General features: G+C 42.8%; 1 pseudogene; it reads left to right on the top strand.

Annotated features, from left to right (window-relative positions):
* The first annotated feature begins 18,083 nt into the window (after positions 1-18,083).
* Positions 18,084-24,996, top strand: LOC123727703 (orexin receptor type 2-like; annotated as a pseudogene).
* Positions 24,997-25,914: the final 918 nt, after the last annotated feature.

Below are 25,914 nucleotides of genomic sequence, written 5' to 3'. Positions count from 1 at the left end.
GATTTGCCAGTTCTTGCTGTGAGATGTTACCCCACTCTTCCACCATGGCACCTGCAAGTTCCCGGACATTTCTGGGGGGAATGGCCCTAGCCCTCACCCTCCGATCCAACAGGTCCCAGACGTGCTCAATGGGATTGAGATTCGGGCTCTTTGCTGGCCATGGCAGAACACTGACATTCCTGTCTTGCAGGAAATCATGCACAGAACAAGCAGTATGGTTGGTGGCATTGTCATGCTAGAGGGTCATGTCAGGATGAGCCTGCAGGAAGGGTACCACATGAGGGAGGAGGATGTCTTCCCTGTAACACACAGCATTGAGATTGCCTGCAATGACAAGCTCAGTCCGATGATGCTGTGACACACCGCCTCAGACCATGACGGATCCTCCACCTCCAAATCGATCCCACTCCAGAGTACAGGCCTCGGTGTAATGCTCATTCCTTCGACGTTAAACGCGAATCCGCCATTACCCCAGGTGAGACAAAACCGCGACTCGTCAGTGAAGAGCACTTTTTGCCAGTCCTGTCTGGTCCAGCGATGGTGGGTTTGTGCCCATAGGTGACGTTGTTGCCGGTGATGTCTGGTGAGGACCTGCCTTACAACAGGCCTACAAGCCCTCAGTCCAGCCTCTCTCAGCCTATTGAGGACAGTCTGAGCATTGATGGAGGGATTATCCATTCCTCGTGTAACTCGGGCAGTTGTTGTTGCCATCCTGTACCTGTCCCGCAGGTGTGATGTTCAGATGTACCGATCCTGTGCAGGTGTTGTTACACGTAGTCTGCCACTGCGAGGACGATCAGCTGTCCGTCCTGTCTCCCTGTAGCGCTGTCTTATGCTTCTCACAGTACGGACATTGCAATTTATTGCCCTGGCCACATCTGCAGTCCTCATGCCTCCTTGCAGCATGCCTAAGGCACATTCACGCAGATGAGCAGGGACGCTGGGCATCTTTATTTTTGTGTTTTTTTAGAGTCAGTAGAAAGGTTTGTTTAGTGTCCTAAGTTTTCATAACTGTGACCTTAATTGCCTACCGTTTGTAAGCTGTTAGTGTCTTAACAACCGTTCCACAGGTGCATGTTCATTAATGGTTTATGGTTCATTGAACAAGCATGGTAAACAGTGTTTAAACCCTTTACAATGGAGATCTGTGAAGTTATTTGGATTTTTACTAATTATCTTTGAAAACAGGGTCCTGAAAAAGGGATGTTACTTTTTTTGCTGAGTTTATAAGTATATGGATGAGCGATGGCCGAGCGGCATAGGCAAGGTGCAGTAGATGGTATAAAATACAGTATATACATGTGATATGAGTAATGTAAGATATGTAAAGTGGCATTATTTAAAGTGACTAGTGATCTATTTATTAATGTGTCCAGTGATTGGGTCTCAATGTAGGCAGCAGCCTCTCTGAGTTAGTGATTGCTGTTTAGCAGTCTGATGGACTTGAAATAGAAGCTGTTTCTCAAACTCTCGGTCCCAGCTTTGATGCACCTCTATTGACCTCGCCTTCTGGATGATAGCAGTGTGAACAGGCAGTGGCTCGGGTGGTTGTTGTCCTTGATTATCTTTTTGGCCTTACTGTGACATCAGGTGCTGTAGGTGTCCTGGAGGGCAGGTAGTTTGCCCCCAGTGATGCGTTGTGCAGGCCACACCACCCTCTGGAGAGCCTTGTGGTTGAGGGCGGTGCAGTTGCCGTACCAGGCTGTGATACAGCCCGACAGGATGCTCTCGATTGTGCATCTGTAAAAGTTTGTCAGGGTTTTGGGTGACAAGCCAAATTCCTTCAGCCTCCTGAGGTTGAAGAGGCGCTGTTGCACCTTCTGGACAACACTGTTTGTGCGGGTGGACCATTTCAGTTTGTCTGTGATGTGTACGCCCAGGAACTTAAAACGTTCCACCTTCTCCACTGCTGTCCCTTCGAAGTGGATAGGGGGTTGCTCCCTCTGCTGTTTCCTGAAGTCCACGATCATCTCCTTTGTTTTGTTGACATTGAGGGAGAGGTTGTTTTCCTCGCCTCCTCCCTGTAGACTGTCTTGTCGTTGTTGGTGATCAAGCCCACTACTGTTTTGTCATCTGCAACTTGATGATTGAGTTGGAGGCGTGCATGGCCATGCAGTCATGGGTGAACAGGGAGTACAGCAGAGGGCTCAGCACACACTCTTTTGAGGCCCATGGGTTGAGGGTCAGCGAAGTGGAGATGTTGTTTCCTACCTTCACCACCTGGGGGCGGCCTGTCAGGAAGTCCAGGACCCAGTTGCACAGGGCGGGGTTGGGACCTAGGGCCTCCAGCTTGATGATGAGCTTGGAGGGTACTATGGTGTTGAATGCTGAGCTGTAGTCAATGAACAGCATTCTTACATATGTATTGTTTTTGTCCAGATGGGAAAGGCAGTGTGATGGCGATTGCGTCATCTGTGGACCTGTTGGGGCGGTATGCAAACTGAAGTGGGTCTAGGGTGGCCGGTAAGGTGGCTGTGATATGATCCTTGACTAGCCTCTCAAAGCACTTCATGATGACAGACGTGAGTGCTACGGGGCGATAGTCATTTAGTTCAGTTACCTTGTAGGTGGCATTGTTCTCAAATTTGCTTTGTTAAAATCCCCAGCTACAATAAATGCAGCCTCCGGATATATCGTTTCCAGTGAAGTTCCCTGAGGGCCGACTTGGTGTTCGCTTGAGGGGGTATGTACACAGCTGTGACTATAACTGACGTGAATTCTCTTGGTAGGTAGAATCGCCGGCATTTGATTGTAAGGAATTCTTGGTCGGGTGAGCAGAAGTACTTGAGTTCCTGTATGTTGTTATGATTACACCATGAGTCGTTAATAATAAAGCATACACCCCCGCCCTTCCTCTTCCCAGCGAGGTGTTTATCTCTGCCGGCACGATGCATGGAGAAGCCCGGTGGCTGAACCGATTCTGACAACATGTTTCCGTGAAACAGAGAATGTTGCAATTTCTGATGTCTCTCTGGAAGGCAACCCTTGCACGAATTTCGTCTACCTTGTTGTCAAGAGACTGGACATTGGTGAGTAGTATACTCGGGAGCGGTGGGCGATGTACCCGTTTGTCACAACGTCCACAGAAGGTGGCGCCTCTCCCCGGTCGGGCGGGGCTCGGCGGTCGTCGTCGCCGGCCTACTAGCTGCCACCGATCTATGTTTCTGTGTCTGTTGGTTATGTCTGTTTAGTCTGCACCTGTTTTGTGTTAGTCATTAGTGGGGTATTTAGTTTGTCTGTTTCGTTTGGGGATTTGTGCGGGATTGTTTTTTGTGTCACGCCTTTTGGGCACGTAGGGGTTCATTGTATTTTCCAGTTTGACGCTGCGTGTTTTAGGCATTAGGGTTGCCGGGCTACGTCCCGTCCTTGGGTATTTTGGAGCTGTTCTCCTGCCTTATTATTGTGCACCCTGCCTTGTTGCGGCATTTTCTCTATACTATTAAACGTGTGTTTCACGGACCTCAGTCTCCAGCACCTGACTTCACCCCTCCTGCTATCGAAGAGTTTTATGACACCGTTTACAAAGCCTGACCAGAAGACCGCTCCGTCTGCTGCTTCTGCATCACCGTTGTATTAGGTCAGCTGCTGGGATTAGATCCAATGTCCTGGGTGGTGGTCCGAAGACAGGATCCGCTTCGGGAAAGTCGTATTCCTGGTCGTAATGTTGGTAAGTTAAAGTCCAATAGTTCTTCCCGGCTGTATGTAATAAGACTTAAGATTTCCTAGGGTAACAATGTAAGAAATAATACATAAAAAAAACAAAATACTGCATAGTTTCCTAAGAACGCGAAGCAAGGCGACCATCTCTGTCGGTGCCATCACAAAGCATTGTCTATGCTTTATTCAGCACTGTCTATGATTTATTCAGCACTGTCAACACTGTTTTTATTTAACACTATTGCAAAACATAAAACGTGCTTCTCTCTAATTCCACTCGTGCTGCATCTGCAATGATTGAGTAGCCAAGTGTATCGATAGCCCTGCGTTTCTATTATTATTAGCAGCTCGTTGTGTCTATTTTAATATCGAGGAGTATCTCACTTTCTCTGGTCATAGGAACAACATGAATTTGTTTCTAAGGCTGATGTGGTGAGACTCGAGTTTCGGCATCAGGTGGAAGACTGTGTCCCTTCTCTCTGGTTTCCTCACTGGAGGAAAAGAAGGAAACAGCTGGGACCATGAAAGGCGGACCCTCTGCTGCCCTCTCCCTCCCTCCGCTGAGACTAATTCCATGTTCAAAACAACTCGGAACTCTGAAAAAAAACGAGATCTGACTGGGGAAAGGTCATCCAACTCAGAAACTCTGGCATCTTTCTAGAGCTCCGACTTTACAACCTGAAGTTCACTGATGTTGTCACGTATACTCCCACTCCGGCGCTCAAGGTCACCAGGCTGCTCATTATTACGCACACCTCGAATCAAGTCAAATCAAATCTTATTGGTCACATACACATGGTTAGCAGATGATAATGCAAGTGTAGCGAAATGCTTGTGCTTCTAGTTCTGACAGTGCAATAATATCTAACAATTAATATAACAATTCCACAACAACTACCTAATACACACAAATCTAAAAGGATGGGATAAGAATATGTACATATTAATATATGAATGAGCAATGACTGAGCGGCATAGGCAAGCTGCAATAGATGGTATAAAACACAGTATATACATATGAGATGAGTAATGTAAGATATGTAAACATTATTAAAGTGGCATTATTAAAGTGACTAGTGATCCATTTATTAAAGTGTAGGTATGTAGACAGCATGATCGAATCATGATGACGTCATTGATCTTCAGGTTGTAGCTCTAGAAAGAGGCCGGATTTACAATTCCCAGTAGGATGACCATTGAAAAAGTATTTTCCCAGTCGGAGCTCGTTTATTCCCGACTTCCCTGTTGTTTTGAACTCACTGAAGTCAAGTTTTCGCAGTTCTGAGTTAGTTGTTTTGAGCACGGCACAAATCATGCTTCATTGACAGCATGGCCAGTGTTGAATGTTTATCAGTTTAAACTTGGAAAAGTGCCCCTTAATCCCAGATTTAGGACCACACAGCCACTGTCACTGATTCCAAACCACCCATTGTTGAATTTGCGATTTTCCAACTTGTTGTGTAATGTTTATGAGCACCAATACATTTAACTATAATTTCTCTTCATTATTTCTCTTCATACAATGAGGATTAAAAAGGATTTGCCAGTAGATTGTCAACCTGATTCATGATGATGACTACTAGCTAAGATTTTGAAAGTATGATGTTGACATGATCAGTCCAATCAAAGCTACTGTACATATTACGTGATTTGACATAATTTTATGTGTGGCCAATGACCTTGAGCCTTCTTGGATGGGCACTTATAATCTAACTCTATGGAAGCACCCAAGGGGCTACAATTTCCGTGGTCTACCCTTAGACTTTGCGGTGATGTAGTGTCTCCATGAGTGGCAGAACACTGAGCCAATCACGGCACAACGCTCTGTATTTTCTGCTGCCTTGCCCCACCGCCACAAATAGCACTAAACTAGGCTGAAACACCTGCATTTTGGAGATGCCTCACTCAAGGAAACAAAAAAGAGACCATGTTTGTATGCGGCTTTATTAACACAATGATATACACTGCTCAAAAAAATAAAGGGAACACAAACAACACAATGTAACGCCAAGTCAATCACACTTCTGTGAAATCAAACTGTCCACTTAGGAAGCAACACTGATTGACAATAAATGTCACATGCTTTTGTGCAAATGGAATAGACAACAGGTGGAAATTATAGGCAATTAGCAAGACACCCCCAATAAAGGAGTGGTTCTGCAGGTGGGGACCTCAGACCACTTCTCAGTTCCTATGCTTCCTGGCTGATGTTTTGGTCACTTTTGAATGCTGGCGGTGCTTTCACTCTAGTGGTAGCATGAGACGGAGTCTACAACCCACACAAGTGGCTCAGGTAGTGCAGCTCATCCAGGATGGCACATCAAGGCGAGCTGTGGCAAGATGGTTTGCTGTGTCTGTCAGCGTAGTGTCCAGAGCATGGAGGCGCTACCAGGAGACAGGCCAGTACATCAGGAGACGTGGAGGAGGCCGTAGGAGGGCAACAACCCAGCAGCAGGACCGCTACCTCCGCCTTTGTGCAAGGAGGAGCAGGAGGAGCACTGCCAGAGCCCTGCAAAATGACCTCCAGCAGGCCACAAATGTGTATGTGTCTGCTCAAACGGTCAGAAACAGACTCCATGAGGGTGGTATGAGGGCCCGACGTCCACAGGTGGGGGTTGTGCTTACAGCCCAACACCGTGCAGGACGTTTGGCATTTGCCAGAGAACACCAAGATTGGCAAATTCGCCACTGGTGCCCTGTGCTCTTCACAGATGAAAGCAGGTTCACACTGAGCACATGTGACAGACGAGACAGTCTGGAGATGCCGTGGAGAACGTTCTGCTGCCTGCAACATCCTCCAGCATGACCGGTTTGGCGGTGGGTCAGTCATGGTGTGGGGTGGCATTTCTTTGGGGGGCCGCACAGCCCTCCATGTGCTCGCCAGAGGTAGCCTGACTGCCATTAGGTACCAAGATGAGATCCTCAGACCCCTTGTGAGACCATATGCTGGTGCGATTGGCCCTGGGTTCCTCCTAATGCAAGACAATGCTAGACCTCATGTGGCTGGAGTGTGTCAGCAGTTCCTGCAAGAGGAAGGCATTGATGCTATGGACTGGCCCGCCCGTTCCCCAGACCTGAATCCAATTGAGCACATCTGGGACATCATGTCTCGCTCCATCCACCAACGCCACATTGCACCACAGACTGTCCAGGAGTTGGTGGATGCTTTAGTCCAGGTCTGGGAGGAGATCCCTCAGGAGACCATCCGCCACCTCATCAGAAGCATGCCCAGGCGTTGTAGGGAGGTCATACAGGCACGTGGAGGCCACACACACTACTGAGCCTCATTTTGACTTGTTTTAAGGACATTACATCAAAGTTGGATCAGCCTGTAGTGTGGTTTTCCACATTAATTTTGAGTGTGACTCCAAATCCAGACCTCCATGGGTTGATAAATTGGATTTCCATTGATTATTTTTGTGTGATTTTGTTGTCAGCACATTCAACTATGTAAAGAAAAAAGTATTTAATAAGATTATTTCTTTCTTTGGAATATTTTCTGTGCCAATGAAGTGTTTCCCCTGTGATATGCATGCTAAAACTTTCCAGTCTGTTTCTTTTCAGGGCTGGGTTTTATTTGAATGTTACCACCCACCAGCATAGCATTGTTTACTAAGAAACACCTGCAAAATTCTTCTTCTTCGTGAGTCGCGACTGAGCTGAGGAATATAATAGATAATCTTTGGCTGAGCCAATGCTTTTCGCCGTAGCCTACACCTGGCCGCCTGAGCTATGGAGAAAATTCAAATAGGGGGTCCATACTTATGTTTTTGCATCCAAAATGTATTGGATAATTTGTCAAGTTTAACAATTATTTTTGCTTGTCCGTATTTAAAAAATTACTTGGGATATGATTGCATTTTGGAACCCCGCTACCCCCGTCGCCCCAAGATGAATGGTTTTGACCACTCTCCACTGATTTGATTGGTGCAGCTAGAAATCACAAGTGTCTACCAATGAAAAAGCACCCGCAAACGAAAAACTGTTGTATCTATTTTGTGCTGTTACATTTTTATTGGTGTTTCATTTCGTGTCTGATATGCTCAGGGTGCTGTTGCATATAATTTGCGGCGTGCATCATGAGCAGTCATTTTAGCCTATCATTTCACTTCACCTAGCTGTGAGAAGCTTGGTATTAGCATGGGTTGACTTGGCATGGGCTGACTGCCAGGAGCCTACCAAAGGATGCACCGTGTCCATTACATTGTAGAAAAACGTGTCTCTAGTCCAATCTGTTCAATAGGCTATCCATATTACTGAAGCTTCATCTTATTCTTTCTATTTCTATGGCGGATTCCAGGCCGCAATTTATAGAACATGCCAAAACATTGAAGATTACAATAGATGACAAAGTCAAATATATACTAATTTCCCTTATTCATCTGTTGCAAAGTGTTTCCTAATGCTTATGACAAATCCATCTCCAGAACCAGCCGTAGAGCCAGCTGGCTAATCTTTGAACACAGTGTAGCAACAAGAGATAACATTAGCTAGCTAGATAAGGTTAGCATGCCAACTAGCTACACTGACAGCTGTCAGTGCTCTACTTGTTGTTATTTCTTCACTCTGCTTGGAAATCACCACAATGTTCCCACCCCCAATTCGTGAATATCTATTAGCAGCCTGCGTCATTCTTCGGAGGTGGAACCTAAACGAGAATTTCCACTATTGGTCAGGAATTACATAGAAATAGGGGCAGCATTGCCCTCTGGTGGGGCCTTAAAGCTAAATTCCTACAATTCTACACATTTTGCCATGACTTATGCCATGTTATTATAATATCTGAATGGGAATTACTAACAAAATCAATGTGGGCCACCTGAAAGTCAGGGCCCCTGGGCACATGCCCGGTTAGTATTCGGCCGTGATTACTGCAAGTTTAGATAGCTGGCTAGACTAACTACCAATCTAAAAATGTACATGCTCATTGTCAGATAATTGAGTGACTGACAATACAAGAGAAACTGCTGATGCAAAACCAAATTTCGAAATTGCACCTGGTGTATTTTACTATTCTTACTCTCAATAGTAAGTTGAGGACCAGACCCAGAATTCCAAAGTGACTGCTAATGTCGCTTATGCCTAGAGCTGGCCTTGGGTTTCAAAGATAGTTGTAGTATAGTTTCAGGTTTTCAAATGGTTTTGTTAATTTTATTTCAGTTTACAAAATTTTTTTTTTCATGATTAGTTTTCAATTTCATTTCAGTTTTAGTTTACTATAATAACATTGCTGGGTGGTGCATGCTACAGTACCACTATTTGATCAATTATTTATTTCAGTCTGTTTAAGCCAGATAATCATTTTTTGGTCAGGTTTTATGTGTTAATGTTCAACCCAATCCTCTGACAAACTAAAGACACTTTCACAGTCAACATGGTACAGAAGCATGACTTGAATAGAGCACAGCATTATTTTTGTTTTGCATTCCACTAACTCTGAATTACATGTATTTGAACCATACCTATTCATACTTTTAGTAGACGAGGTACCTGTCACTAACTACTATCACCTTTTCATAGAAAGCTTATCATTCAATATCACAGAGTGCATGCATCCAGGCATACAGCTTCTTCTAATTCATAATAGTTGTCATTGCATCAGCGTATACAAGCATTGTATTCATGTATTACCTGACAAATAATTTCTGTCCAGAGTGGCAGGTCCAGCAACATGTCAAGTGGTTGATAGCAAACAGGTTACAGAAGACTGCTTTCAGTCTGACCGTAACAATGTACCTACCTTGTCATATTCCGAAAGAAAGATAAAAAGATAGACGAAAAACACGATTACTGCTGTCATGAACAACCTTGAATTGACTGTTGAGAAAATAAGAATTGACTGGGATGTTGGCTATCACAATTCTTAATAGAGTACAAATAAGACAGGCATAATACATGTTTTATCTAAACACAGTGAAAACAGATAAAATGCCATTCAGGGAAACATTTGAATACTGTACCTAACTGATAAATCAATGGCTAGTCCGATATTGCTAGCTGTTCCAGCTTGCGGTTGCCAGTTGATACAATGGTAGTGTTAAGGGTAAGCAGCAGATTTTCAAACAACTTTTACTTGGCAATACTTCCTCAGTTCCTGACTTAGAAGCCACCACTGTCTTCTAAACTTCTATGGCTAGTTGCAGGTGGAACATGGCTTAGGGTTAGCTAAAATGCTCTCCTAACCTGCACTGCAAGGCGCTATAGAGAGTGGTGCAGATGGCCCAGTACATCACTGGGGCCAAGCTCCCTGCCATCTATACCGGGCGGTGTCAGGGTAAGGCCCGGAAAAAAAGACCCCATCCACCCAAGCCATAGACTGTTTACTCTGCTACCGCACAGCAAGCGGTACCGGAGCACCAAGTCTCGGACAAAAAGGCACCTGAACAGCTTCTACCCCCAAGCCATTTGACTGCTGAACAGTTAATCAAACGGCTGGCTGGACTATTGCATTGACCGTTTTTTGCACTTACTCTCTTACACTGACTCTATGCACACTTACTGGACTCTACACACAAACACAAACACACACGCACGCTCGCACGCACACACACACACACACACACACACACACACACACACACACACACACACACACACACACACACACACACACACACACACACACACACACACATGCATATTGCCGACCCACAGACACCCTCCACATACAGTGGCTTGCGAAAGTATTCACCCCCTTGGCATTTTTCCTATTTTGTTGCCTTACAACCTGGAATTAAAATTGATTTTTGGGGGGTTTGTATCACTTGATTTACACAACAAGCCTACCACTTTGAAGATGCAAAATATTTTTTATTGTGAAACAAACAAGAAATAAGACAAAAAAACATAACTTGAGCGTGCATAACTATTCACCCCCCAAAATCAATACTTTGTAGAGACACCTTTTGCAGCAATAAGCTTGGCACATCTAGCCACTGGGATTTTTGTCAATTCTTCAAGGCAAAACTGCTCCAGCTCCTTCAAATTGGATGGGTTCCTGCTGGTGTACAGCAATCTTTAAGTGATACCACAGATTCTCAATTGGATTGAGGTCTGGGCTTTGACTAGGCCATTCCAAGACATTTAGATGTTTCCCCTTAAACAACTTGAGTGTTGCTTTAGCAGTATGCTTAGGGTCATTGTCCTGCTGGAAGGTGAACCTCTGTCCGAGTCTCAAATCTCTGGAAGACTGAAACAGGTTTCCCTCAAGAATTTCCCTGTATTTAGCACCATCATTCCTTCAATTCGGACCAGTTTCCCAGTCCCTGCCGATGAAAAACATCCCCACAGCATGATGCTGCCACCACCATGCTTCACAGTGGGGATGGTGTTCTCGGGGTGATGAGAGTTATTGGGCTTGCACCAGACATAGCGTTTTCCTTGATGGCCAAAAAGCTCAATTTTAGTCTCATCTGACAAGAATACCTTCTTCCATATGTGTGGGGAGTCTCCTACATGCCTTTTGGCGAACACCAAATGTGTTTGCTTTTAAAGAAAAAAATAAGCAATGGCTTTTTTTCTGGCCACTCTTCCGTAAAGCCCAGCTCTGTGGAGTGTACGGCTTAAAGTGGTCCTATGGACAGATACTCCAATCTCCGCTGTGGAGCTTTGCAGCTCCTTCAGGGTTATCTTTGTTGCCTCTCTGATTAATGCCCTCCTTGCCTGGTCCGTGAGTTTTGGTGGGCGGCCCTCTCTTTTATTTTATTTCCAATGGTGCTCCGTGGGATGTTCGAAGTTTTGGATATTTTTTTATAACCCAACCCTGATCTGTACTTCTCCACAACTTTGTCCCTGACCTGTTTGGAGAGCTCCTTGGTCTTCATGGTGCGGCTTGCTTGGTGGTGCCCCTTGCTTAGTGGTGTTGCAGACTCTAGGGCCTTTCAGAACAGGTGTATATATACTGAGATCATGTGACAGATTATGTGACACCTTAAACCTGCCCACACGCGGGGACTGTGGGTTATGAGTTTCTAGCATTCCAGGCAGGTTCTCGCAAACGCTCACTAGTTGTGTTTAGTTACAGGCTTGACAGTGAGTACAAAAAAAGTGCAAGTAGAAAGCATAGGTTTCGGCGCCATGCCAACATCTACTGTCAAGCATGTAATTAAATAGCACAAATATATTTTTCTATCTAGGCCTCCTACAAGTTATTTCTACATGGTTCAGTGTTCTATCCCTGCCTCCAACATGTCTTTTTCTACATGGGTAGGTACCTTTTGAATTCTACTCAATTAAAAATATACATGCTACATCCATGTTGACTTGATTTAGAAAAAACTGTCACGGTCTTTCTTTGATAGGAAAAACTACCATCTACCTAGACCCTATATTTAGGGACTTGCATGTTAAATGTATTGTTATTCTCAGATTTTGTTTTTTATTTGACATGGTTAAATAACTCCAGCAGAGATTGGTCACTTTTTTCCTAATTTGTTACACAGAAATTACAGGCCATGAGTAACTTTGTCCCTAAGAACGGCACCGATTGGCCTATAGGTGGTGCTATTATAACCAGTTTCACCCAGTTTGACTAGAGACTTGAAACTTTGTATGTACAGTATCAGTCAAAAGTTTGGACACACCTACTCATTTAAGGGTTTTTCTTTATTTTTTCTATTTTCTACATTGTAGAACTATATTGAAGACATTAACTATGAAATAACACATGGAATCATGTAGCAACCAAAAAAGTGTTAAACAAATCAAAATATATTTAATATTTGAGGTTCTTCAAAGTAGCCACCCTTTACTTTGATGACAGCTTTGCACACTCTTGGCATTCTCTCAACCAGCTTCATGAGGGAGCCAGTCAGTTGTGTTTTGACAAGGTAGGGTTGGTATACTGAAAATAGCCCTATTTGGTAAAAGACCAAGTCCATATTATGGCAAGAACCGCTCAAATAAGCAACAGCCTATTACGGAAAAAAAGAGCAGAGAGAAAGAATATGGCAGACAGAGTGAGAGGGTCGTCACAGTATGGATATCTCAAAAAACAAGGAAACTATTAACAACTCATTTTTTGCATGTGTAATGCTGATCCTCAAAATCATCTGCAATCATCTTCTCCTCATGAACCATAAACTCCAGATTTTGTATTTACATCAGTCTTTAATGGTTTTGAGATTTTTTTTACTACATTCAAAGTAACACTGAAAATAACAATAACCATTAGTCAAATTAACCCCAGAATCAAAAAGGCTTCAAAAACAACAGGTGTAGACTAACAGTGAAATGCTTACAGGCCCTTCCCAATAAGGCAGAGAAAAAGAGAATAGAGAAATAATAGAAAAGTAATTACTCGTAATAATAAATACACAGAGTAATGATAACTTGGCTACATGGGGTACCGAGTCGATGTGCAGGTGAACGAGGTAATTGAGATAGATATATATACATATAACTAGACATAAAGTGACTAGGCAACAGGATAGATAATAAACGGGAGCAGCAGCATATGTGATATTTCAGAAAAGTTAATGCAAAAAGGGTAAATGCAGATAGTCTGGATAGCTATTTGGTTAACTTTTTAACTAACTATTTAGCAGTGTTATTGCTTAGGGGTAGAAGCTGTTCAGGGTCATGTTGGTTCCAGACTTGCACCGGTGCATCGGGCTTGCCATGCCTTAGCAGAGAAAGTCTATGACTTGGGTGGCTGGAGTCTTTGACAATTTTTGGGGCCTTCCTCTGACACCGCCTGGTATAGAGGTTGAATGAGATAAGAATAAGAGATAAAAATACTTAATCTCTCAAATACGTTTTAGGGTGGAAAACCTTTGCAGGAATGTGTTCTCATGAAAACTCTCTCAACATTAAAGCAGATTGAGCAAAACATATATATATTTTTTACATTATTACAAAAATACTCATCACAACTAGAAACTCATGGACAAAATGATATATATATATATATATATATATATATATATATATATATATATATTAAAATACTATATATGAAAACATATTTTTTTAAAGTATAAATTACAAAAGTTACCATAGATTGCCATTTGTTACCAAAATTACAGAAGATTCCAGTAACTTTGGTAAATGAATGGTAGCTTTGCAACCCTACTCATGACTCACATGTCTGAGACGCCACAAGGCAAGTGTAAAACTCATTCCACGGAGGTCCGATTGTCTGCTGGTTTTTGCTCCTCCGTAGTATTTGGTTGATGAAATAAGGTCACTAATTAGTAACCTCACCAGGTTGTCTAGGGCTTAATTGAAAGGAAAAAAACAAAAACCAGCAGACACTTGGCCCTCCGTGGAATGAGTTTGACTCTCCTGCCATATGGGGACAGTTATATTGATCCAATCCAAGATGGCGTAGCAGTCGGACGTGTGTTTTGTCTTGTCCCGTGTAAATATCGTTTACCTCTTCTTTTTTTCATATATATTTCATATATATTTTAATCTCACGTTTCATCTACGGACAGAATATACTCTCCTGCAACCCGCCTCACCCAATGTGGTACGGATCTGCTATTTTTATACTTTAGAACCAGAACCCCCATCAGCAGCTAGCCAGCTAACTAGCTACTAGCTACTAGCGAGCAGTCACTTATAGCGGTCTTCACCGTTATCTCAGACACCAGCCAGCCTCAGCTCGGTCAATACCTGCCAGTCTGCACAGCGTGATATCAATCCAGAGCATATCGGACCGCTTTTTCTCTACCACATCCCCGGATTCCTATCGCAAGCTCTGAATCTTTAAACCGGATCATCGCAGCTGCAATCCGAGTGGCTACTCCTGGCTAACGTCTCTGTCCCGAAGCAAGCACCAGTTAGCCTTGAGCTAGCCTCGAGCTAGGCCCATCTCCCGGCTAACCAAAGAGGTCCACCAGCTAATTCTTGGGCTACAATACCTCTTTTTCCAATTGGCCTGGACCCTTTACTGGAACCCCGCCAATCCATCACGACTGGTCTGCCGACGTAACTGTCCGAATTGGTTTCAAAAGGCTCTTTCGTTTGCGACGTCGCCGAAGGCCCTTCTGCTAGCCCCATCCCGCTAGCTGTCTGAATCGCCGTGTCTCCAGCTCTCCTAGCGTAGTAGCGATTACTGAATCGGCTCCCTGACTCACCTATTGCTACTCATTGGACACTATGATCACTTGGCTACACATGCCTCTCTCTAATGTCAATATGCCTTGTCTATTGCTGTTTTGGTTAGTGATTATTGTCTTATTTCACTGTAGAGCCTCCAGCCCTAACCAATATGCCTTAGATAGCCCTTTTGCCCCACCTCCCACACATGCGGTGACCTCAACTGGCTTAACTGGTGCCTCTAGAGACAAAACCTCTCATCGTCACTCAATGCCTAGGATTACCTCCACTGTACTCACATCCTAACATCCCTTAGCTGTACATCATGCCTTGAATCTATTCTTTCACGCCAAGAAATCTGCTCCTTTTACTCTCTGTTCCGAACGCACTAGATTACCAGTTCTTATAGCCTTTAGCCGTACCCTTATCATACTCCTCCTCTGCTCCTCTGGTGATGTAGAGGTTAACCCAGGCCCTGCAGCCCCCAGCAACACTCCCATTCCCCAGGCGCTCTCATTTGTTGACTTCTGTAACCGTAAAATCCTTGGTTTCATGCATGTTAACATCAGAAACCTCCTCCCTAAGTTTGTTTTATTCACTGCTTTAGCACACTCCGGCAACCCTGATGTCCTAGCCGTGTCTGAATCCTGGCTTAGGAAGGCCACCAAAATCCCTGACATTTCCATCCCCAACTACAACATTTTCTGACAAGATAGAACTGCCAAAGGGGGTGGAGTTGCACGCTACTGCAGAGATAGCCTGCAGAGTTCTGTCATACTATCCAGGTCGGTGCCCAAACAATTTGAGCTTCTACTTTTAAAAATCCACCTTTCCAGAAACAAGTCCCTCAGTATTGCTGCTTGTTATAGACCCCCCTCAGCCCCCAGCTGTGCCCTGGACACCATATGTGAATTGATTGCCCCCCATCTATCTTCAGAGTTCGTACTGTTAGATGACCTAAACTTGGATATGCTTAACACCCCGGCCGTACTACAATCTAAGCTAGATGCCCTCAATCTCAAACAAATGATCAAAGAACCTACCAGGTACAACCCTAAATCCGTAACCAAGGGCACCCTCTTAGAGATCATCCTGACCCATTTGCCCTTTAAATACACCTCTGCTGTCTTCAACTAGGATCTCAGCGATCACTGCCTCATTGTCTGCGTCCGTAATGGGTCTGCGGTCAAACGACCACCCCTCATCACTGTCAAACTCTCCCTAAAACACTTCACCGAGCAGGCCTTTCTAATCGACCTGGCCCGGGTATCCTGGAAGGATATTGACCTCATCCCGTCAGTAGAGGATGCCTGGTTGCTCTTTAAAATTGCTTTCCTCACCATCTTAAATAAGCATGCCCCATTCAAAAAAATGTGAACTAAGAACAGATATAGCCCTTGGTTCACCCCAGACTTGACTGCCTTGACCAGCATAAAAATATCCTGTGGCTTTCTGCATTAGCATCGAATAACCCCCGCGATATGCAGGAACCAATATACACAGTCAGTTAGGAAAGCTAAGGCTAGCTTTTTTAAACCTAAATTTGCATCCTGTAGCACAAATTCCAAAAAGTTTTGGGACACTGTAAAGTCCATGGAGAATAAGAGCACCTCCTCCCAGCTGCCCACTGCACTGAGGCTAGGAAACACTGTCACCACCGATAAATCTACGATAATCAATAATTTTAAGAAGTGCTATTGTACGGCTGGCCATGCTTTCCACCTGGCTACCCCTACCCTGGCCAACAGCTCTGCACCCCCTGCAGCAACTTGCCCAAGCCCCCCCCCCGCTTCTCCCTCACCCAAATCCAGACAGCAGATGTTCTGAAAGAGCTGCAAAATCTGGATCCTTGCAAATCAGCTGGGCTAGACAATCTGGACCCTCTCTTTCTAAAATTATCAGCCAAAATTGTTGCAAACCCTATTACTAGCCTATTCAACATCTCTTTCGTATCGTCTGAGATCCCGAAAAGATTGGAAAGCTGCTGCGGTCATCCCCCTCTTCAAAGGGGGAGACACTCTCGACCCAAACTGTTATACACCTATATCCATCCTACCCTGCCTTTCTAACGTCTTCGAAAGCCAAGTTAAAAAACAGATCACCGACCATTTCGAATCCCACCGTACCTTCTCCACTATGCAATCTGGTTTTCGAGCTGGTCATGGGTGCACACCAGCCACGCTCAAGGTCCTAAACAATATCATAACCGCCATCGATAAAAGACAGTACTGTGCAGCCGTCTTCATTGACCTGGCCAAGGCTTTTGACTCTGTCAATCACCACATTCTTATCGGCAGACTCAATAGCCTTTGTTTCTCAAATGACTGCCTCTCCTGTTTCACCAACTACTTCTCAGACAGAGTTCAGTGTGTCAAATCGGAGGGCCTGTTGTCCGGAGCTCTGGCAGTCTCTATGGGGGTGCCACAGGGTTCAATTCTCGGGCCGACTCTTTTCTCTGTATATATCAATGATGTCGTTCTTGCTGCTGGTGATTCTCTGATCCACCTCTACACAGATGACACCATTCTGTATACTTCTGTCCCTTCTTTGGACACTGTGTTAACAAACCTCCAAAAGAGCTTCAGTGCCATACAACACGAAATGCTATGTGGGAACGAAATGCTATGTGGGCTAAAGCAAGAGGGACTGGTTTGGCAGATGATTGGATGGCTTTTAAACGACTTCGAAATATGGGTGTGGCTATGATCCGTACATTGAAAGCAGACCACTACCTGAAATCTACTTCACGTAATTTAAATAATTCATCCAAATTCTGGCAAGTAGTGAAAGGTTTGGAGTGCAAAAAATATACACAGCTTCCCAAACAATTGTTGGTAGACATACAGATTGTAACTGAGAGAACCTTCATTCTGAAAGCATTGAATCAGCATTTTTTAGATGCAGGCAGTTTATTTGAAAGTGTCAAAGGTATAATTGAGCCCACTACAAATTTACCTAACACCCCATGTGCACCCCATATGGTTGTAAATCTGAGTCCATAGAGGTGTGCTCAGATGTTCCGCAAGGTTCTACTTTGGGCCCAATGCTGTTCATTTTGTATATCAACAACATTGGGGATCTTATTGAAACAGCGGATGTACATTTTTATGCAGATGATACTGTTCTTTATTCAGGTGGTAGTAGTTTATCTTTAGCTTTTAAAAAAGTCCAAAGAGCATTTAACATCATACAACAGAATCTGTATGATTTAAAGCTGGATCTAAATTTGGGTAAAACAAAATGCATGGTATTTTCAAATGCCGGACATGTTACTAATCATGTCATTGCTACATTGGCTGGACATACTATAGAGCAAGTTAGTGTACAAATATTTGGGTGTGTGGGTTGATGATAAGCTGAGCTTCACTGTGCATGTAGAGAACATGATAAGGAAGCTCAAGCTGAGAACAGGTTTTTACTGGCATGAGACTTGTTTTTCTTTTGAGGCCAGGAAGGAGCTGGTACAATGTACATTACTGGCGGTTTTAGATTTGAGTGATGTTATAAATATGCAGGCCTCAACCACTACCCTGAGAGCACTTCACTCAGTGTATCATGCAGCCCTCAGGTTCATTACAAATCAAAAACGTCTAACACATCATTGTGATCTCTACAGCGCTGTTGGCTGGTTGTCATTGACCTTGCGTAGGCTTAAACACTGGTAGACACTGATTTATAAGGCCATACTGGGTAAAATGCCATTTTATCTCTATTCTTTTTTAGTCAGGTCGGTAAATAAATATAAATTACGGTCCCATTCTCATTTGCTTCTAACAGTACCAAAAATTAGAACAGGTCATGGTAGAAATAGTTTTAGTTACTTAGCTCCTTGGTCCTGGAATTCTCTCCTGAACATTTTAAAATTTGATGATCTAGTTTCGTTGGTGGGAGTTAAAAACTTGATCGATGTATATATCATAGAAGAGTGTAATTGTCTTTAGGACAGCTGTTTTTAGTCAAGACTTTTGTGTTTTTTACGTAAACTGTTTTTGTTGTACTCTATGTGTGTTTATAGTTTTGTTTAATGTTGTGTTAGTGTTTGTAAGTTGTTTTGTCTGTAACATTGTTCCCCGTGCTGCTATTGGACCAGGTCTCTATTGGAAAAGAGATGTTATCTCAATGAGAAAAACCTGTATAAATAAATGTATTCCTTTAGTTTTATTTAAATGAACACTCCTTCCATGGCCTCCAACTGCTTAAAATCCTAGTAAAACTAAATGCATGCTCTTTAACCCGCATGCCCGTCTAGCATCACTACTCTGGACAGTTCTGACTTAGAACATGTGGACAACTACATATACCTCGGTGTCTGGTTAGATTGTAAACTCTCCTTCCAGACTCACATTAAGCATATCCAATCTAAAATTAAATCTAGAATCAGCTTCCTATTTTGCAACAAAACCTCCTTCATTCATGCTGCTAAACATACCCTCGTAAAACTGACTATCCTACCGATACTTGACTTCGGCGATGTCATTTACAAAATAGCCTCCAACACTTTACTCAGCAAATTGGATGTAGTCTTTCACAGTGCCATCCGTTTTGTAACCAATGCCCCATATACTACCCACCACTGCGACCTGTATGCTCTCGTTGGCTGGCCCTCACTACATATTCGTTGCCAAACCCACTGGCTCCAGGTCATCTATAAGTCTTTGCTAGGTAAAGCCCCTCCTTATCTCAACTCACTGGTCAACCTAGCAACACCCACCCGTAGCACGTGCTCCAGCAGGTATATTTCACTGGTCATCCCCAAAGCCAACACTTCCTTTGGCCGCCTTTCCATCCAGTTCTCTGCTGCCAATGACTGGAACGAATTGCAAAAATCACTGAAGCTGGAGACATATCTCGCTATCTAACTTCAAGCATCAGCTGTTAAAGCAGCTTACTTTGCACTGTACCTGTTCACAGCCAATCTGTAAATAGCACACCCAACTACCTCATCCGCATATTGTTATTTATCTTCTTGCTCTTTTGCACCCCAGTATCTCTACTTGCACATCATCATCTACAGATCTATCACTCCAGTGTTAATGCTAAATTGTAATTATTTAGCCTCTTTGGCCTATTTATTGCCTTACCCCCCTAATCTTCTACTTTTGCACACACTGTAGATATATTTTTCTATTGTGTTATTGACTGTATGTTTGTTTATGTGTAACTCTGTTGTTTTTTCGAACTGCTTTGCTTTATCTTGGCCAAGTCGCAGTTGTAAATGAGAACTTGTTCTCAACTGGCTTACCTGGTTAAATAAAGGTGAAATAAAAAAATATACAAATATTGCTAGCAACGTGTCAAACTCATTCCATGGAGGGCAGAGTGTCTGCTGGTTTTTGTTAGAACATATTTTGTTTTATTTTCATTGTTTTTATTCATGTTTTCCTGTGAAGCACATTGTGTTGCATTTCATGTCTGAAATGTGCTGTATAAAATGGAGCTTAATTTGATTTTATTATTTCCTTTCAATGTATCTAATTAACACCTACATAACCAGGTGAGGAGAGTTCCTAACTAATCAGTGAGCTTAATTGATCAATCAGGTACAAGGGAGGAGTGACCTTGCAGACACTCGGGCCTCCGTGGAATGAGTTTGACACCTGTGGTCTAAAGTTACAGTATGCCTTCTTTGCAGTTCATTCCTGTCAATGATTAAATTGTTATTTCTTAAAGTGTAGAATGTATTCTTTGTTCCGCTGAACCTTTCTGTAATAGGAACCATATTTCAACACAATCTCATTCCCTTTGACATGCTTTGTCTCTGACAGTTCTGTCTTGCCACTCATTTTAGCTTCATGCACAGTAACTACAAGCTCATGCATGTTACTGATATATATGTACAGAAAAATATGCTTCATAAACACATGAGGTTGTAGTTACACAAACATTTAATGTAGACATATTGTGTAGTAAATATTTATTTTAATAGTTTTTTTTCTGTGCATCGCATTGCGTTGCATTCATGTCTGAAATGTAAATATAAATAAAGCTTGATTTGTTTCGATGTTTGTTTCCCCTTGGCATTTTACAAATTACCACCACGATTCCTACCTTAGCACCGCCCTATCAAGATCTATGTCACATTTATTTACAAGTCAAATTTCATTCTCTCAACTGCTGATGTCTACCCCAAGGTGGATCACATCTGTTTCTTCATTGCCACATACTTTGCGCCGCTCTGTCTTATGGTTCTGGCATACATACAAATATGTCATAAGCTGTGGTGTCAACAGGTATCTATGTAAATTCATGTTTGTGAACAATAACATACATTTGCACTTGGCAATATGGCTTTTTGTTTGCTGATTATCCAAATGTATTTCTTGATCATGCAGTCACCAAGTTATCAGTGTCAATTATGCTTGTAATTATTTGACAATGCACTCTCAGATCATGCACCCCACTGTTCAGATCCATCCCAATGAGCGTTTTAAAATGTTTCTGTTTTAATGAGTCTGTCAACCAAAGCTCTTCAAAGACCACAGTCTGATGTGCTGTGGGTTGTGTGTTCTGTAAACAGATTCCTGGGACGTCATCTGTGCTGCAGAGGAAGCAAAAGTCTCTCCAGGGTTCCACTTATCCCGCAGGACCTGGGGAGTCAGTCAGGGTCCGGACCAGCACAGTGTCCGCTGAGATCAAACAGGTTCGGGCCTGCAGGAAGACCGCCTGCATGTTGATGGTGGTCCTCTTTGTCTTTGGCCTCTGCTACCTGCCCGTCAGCGTCCTCAACGTCATGAAAAGGTAACAAACAGCCTCTGTGCGTGTTCTGTCTCTCTGTCTTCAGGATCAATAGCCATTACCACTAGGGTTCATCATAGAGAGGTTTCAATAAGTCAAGAGTTTACTCTGGGTTTGGAGAGGAGTCATTTGACTCAAATAACAGTTGTCATTCACAGTAGTCCCTGGTAAACATTGTGTTTACAGAAAAAGGTGATCACATACTGAGAACTAATCTGTAAACATTAAATTAGCATACCTAGCACATATGTTCTAATTTATATCAACACGATAAGCAAACATATGTTTGATGTCGAACACTCAGGATGCATATTACTTGCTAGTTATTCAAAGACTGAGGTAGAATTTACATTTGGCTGAACTCTAATATTTGTCGTCCCCCCTCCATCTACTAAATATGTACACCTGTCAATAAGCTATAATTCTATTTACAGTTTCAACACACTTCATTTAACAGCCTGGTGTCATTACTTATGAGGTCTCACTGATGTTACCTTGTCATTGCAGAGTGCTTGGGATGTTTAAGAACACAAACAACAGAGAGACTGTGTAGGCCTGGTTCATGTTCTCACATTGGCTGATATATGCCAACAGTGCTGCAAATCCAATCATCTATAACTTTTTAAGTGGTGAGTTTCTGGCTCATCTCAATATACACTGAGTGTACAAAACACAGCAGGGGTTCAGAAACAGCAGGGGTTCAAACTTAAGAACCCAGTTCCTACATTTGAATATAAAAATAGATGTTATCAATCAAAACTATGCTACATTTTTATCTCTGTGACCCTCAGGATGACAAAACAGAGCAAGATTACTTAAACAGGGTATGGTTTGTAGGTGCCAGGAACATCCGTTAGAGTGTCAAGAACTACAACGCTGCTAGGTTTTTCACACTCAACAGTTTCCCATGTGTATCAAGAATTGTCCACCCCCCAAATGACATCCAGCCAACTTGACACAACTGTGGGAAGCATCGGAGTCAACATGGGCCAGCATCCCTGTGGAACACTAGAGTCCATGACCTGACGAATTGAGGCTGTTCTAGGGGCAAGAGGGGGGTGCAACTAAATATTAGGAAGGTGTTCCTAATGTTTTGTACACAGTGTACTTCATGATTTTATTGCCCCATCTGCTGGACAGTACAGCATATCACAAACTTACAGGGGAGCTTTGGAAGTAGGCTTTGACGTTCCAGCGTAACTTACTCAATCTATTGTAATGGTTAAAAACCTAGTACTGTAGTGGTAGGATTAACAGAAATACCTAATTTGAATTCATTAACAAAGTGCCATTATGGATTAACATTTATTGCTCTTCACATACTTTAGATTTGAATTAAATAATTTAAAATCCATTATTTCAATTAAAATGTGAATGATAAATATCCTTAGGCCTCAATATAATAGGTCGCAGTTGTAAATGACAACTTGTTCTCAACTGGCCTACCTGCTTAAATAAAGGTGAAATTATATATATATTTTTAAATAAACTAATTCCCCATCAGCTCTGTTAAAGCTAGTGTTTTTTTGCATGGGCTGTGTCTCAATCCTCCGCATCCACCGATATTGGCCTTCTGCATCTGTGGTGGAAGGTGGCAGTGCTACAGCGGTATTAGTCAGACCAGGAGACATCCCAAAAATTGGTCTTATCACAAATGTCTGTAGAGTCAGAATTGTTTGGGCTTGTTAGGTTCCCCAATAAGAAACCAAAAATCGTTGCTCAACAGAAAAAGAGAACTAACAAACTGACAACCCAAATTGAACATGAGGGGTTTTAAAATGGGTTCTGAAAGGCATCCATGGGGGGCCTCCTGAGTGCTGGCCAGGCAACTCCAGTTGGGTCTTAAAAGGTCACTATATTGTGCAACCTCTGGATTTGCCTGTTATCAGACAAACTAAAAGAATAGACATGGGGAGTGAAAACAAAAGTGGCGCAAACCCAAACAGAGGAAAACAAAGGTAATATGCTCTGTTCAATGACCTGAAGCACTAAACAGAGTTCTTCCAACATCTCTTTTTCCACCTGAAGCACTGGGCAACAGCTCTTAAATTGTAAAGGGTGCGTACTGGCAGCAGGAGAGCAAAAACGGTGTTCCAAAGGAGCAGTTTAATAATAAAAACCACCGTAAAATAGAACAAACAAACAATGGGTAACAAAACCCATCATGCACAAGCACTTACAATAAACAATTCCGGACAAGGACATGGGGGGAACAGAGGGTTAAATACACAACATGTAATGATGGAATTGAAACCAGGTGTGTGGGAAGACAAGACAAAACAAATGGAAAATGAAAAGTAGATCGATGATGGCTAGAAGACTGGCGACGCCGAACGCCGCCCGAACAAGGAGAGGCATCGACTTCGGCGGAAGTCGTGACATAAATATCAGTTGTGCAAACACAGGTGAAAAACCCATCTGACTAATGAGGACAACAGGTGCAGCACATCCTGATCAGCGAAGATGATTCTAATCAGTACACCACACCCAAATAGAACCAACCACGAAATCGAAACTGAAATAGAGAGAAATTATTAGAAACTAATATGACCCCACTATGGAAAGCTGAGACTCTCACAAGCACAATGGTTTTCCTCCACGACCCCCACAAGCTTCACGGGACTCATGTTAAGTTGGTACTGCAGATGTCCCAACTTCTGTCTGTAGCATCAGAACGGTTTGGCCTACAAAAACAAATCGAAAGCGTTGACCCTCACGCTGTTTTGCTCTACGACGCCCACAAGCCTCACAAGACTCGTCTGAAGGTAACCCAGTACTGGGCCGAAAAATGTATGGAAGTGAAAAGGGCATGTCCACGTCAAAGGTATATGGGTCATTCCATGTTAAAAATAAATACAAAATCCTGAGCTTTCTTATATCTCAGATATAGGACAAACACTTCAAAACATACTTCCTGTTGCTTCATTAAACATTTTTTATTTAACTAGGCAAGTCAGTTAAGAACCAATTCTTATTTACAATGACAGCCTACTGAGGAACAGTGGGTTAATTGCCTTGTTCAGGGGCAGAACGACAGAGTTGTAGCTTTTCAGCTCAGGGATTCGATCCAGCCATCTTTTGGTTACTAGCCCAATGCTCTAACCACTAGGCTACCTGCTGCCCCCTAGCAGTGGTAAGGCCAAATTCAATGTTTCAACAAATAATTTGTATATACAGCGGTCGTAAAATTCTAAATCAAATAGCTAAATGATCCTTGGTATGACCATCTTAAAACCAGTGGAGGCTGGTGGGAGGAGCTATACGAGGACTGGCTCATTGTAATAGCTGGAATGGATCAAATATATAGAAACACATTTAACTCCGTTCCATTTATTCCATTCCAGCCATTACAATGAGTGTGTCCTCCTATAGCTCACCCAACCAGCCTACTCTGCTTAAACCCCCCCCCTCAAAGCAGCGTTTTCCTGTCGCTGTTTTGGCCAATGTCACAACCGAACAGAGGGAATACGGGCAAGAATAAACACTGACAGCCATAAATCCTGGTCCACCCAAGTCAACAACATGGACAATGTCTCATGGATATCTGACCATGTGGTTTAATCCTATCCTGGGACATGCTTGGCGTTTGCATTATTGTACCATGCCCCCCAGGACACACTGCCATTCACTGTCACCATTATATGTACAAAGGTCACAATTACAATTCATACACTTTGTAACCTCAAGCTTTTCATAACAGACATATTGAATGAGACCACATACTCTGAATTGACTAGAAGCAATCAATACCCACTACCCTCTGTGAAAGCAAATCCCTCACCTGCTAGAACTTATACCCAGAGATAAGGAAAAACTAACTGATTGTAACTAGTCACTATCTACTTCAGATGGATAACCCTTATATCGGCTCCAGTCTTTGATTCTCTTCCGTCCAGAGGCTAGGTTGAAGATGACAAAGGTGTTAAGACAACATAATAATTCCATGTGGAAGCATTAACAAATAAACAAATTCATTGAACCAGCATCATTGCTGATTCTACAGGATTAGCGAGTGAATGTAGCCTGACTGGAAGGGACCTAGACCAGATGCAGGATGGAGCACCCCATGTTGTTGTACACTTTGTGTTAATTGTATTGTGTTTTTACCTCATAATATACCTAATTTGTACATGTGCCAGGAAATAAACATGAAATTGTATAAACCTAAAAAGGAGAAATACATTGGGGAAGCATTATTAACTTTACCGTTATTGATTAACCAGGTTGTCTGGGCTACTGTTTCAATGACTGAATATACCCACCTCTTACATTACTGTCCTTATCCGCTAACGTTGAGAAAAGCAAAGTGGAGACAATGCTGCGTTTTCTTATACTACTCATTTATTAGTGATGTTTGTATTTCACCTTGTCCTAAACATATTTTGTCATGTCAGTAAACATGAGTTTGACAACTTTCAACATCTTACATTAGAATTAACTTACATTTCTCTCAGAATATTCCAAGTAAAAGTTACCAAG

Source organism: Salmo salar, chromosome ssa01 (genome assembly GCF_905237065.1).
Source record: "Salmo salar chromosome ssa01, Ssal_v3.1, whole genome shotgun sequence".
Taxonomy (NCBI): domain Eukaryota; kingdom Metazoa; phylum Chordata; class Actinopteri; order Salmoniformes; family Salmonidae; genus Salmo; species Salmo salar.
This window is presented reverse-complemented; position numbering and strand designations above follow the sequence as displayed.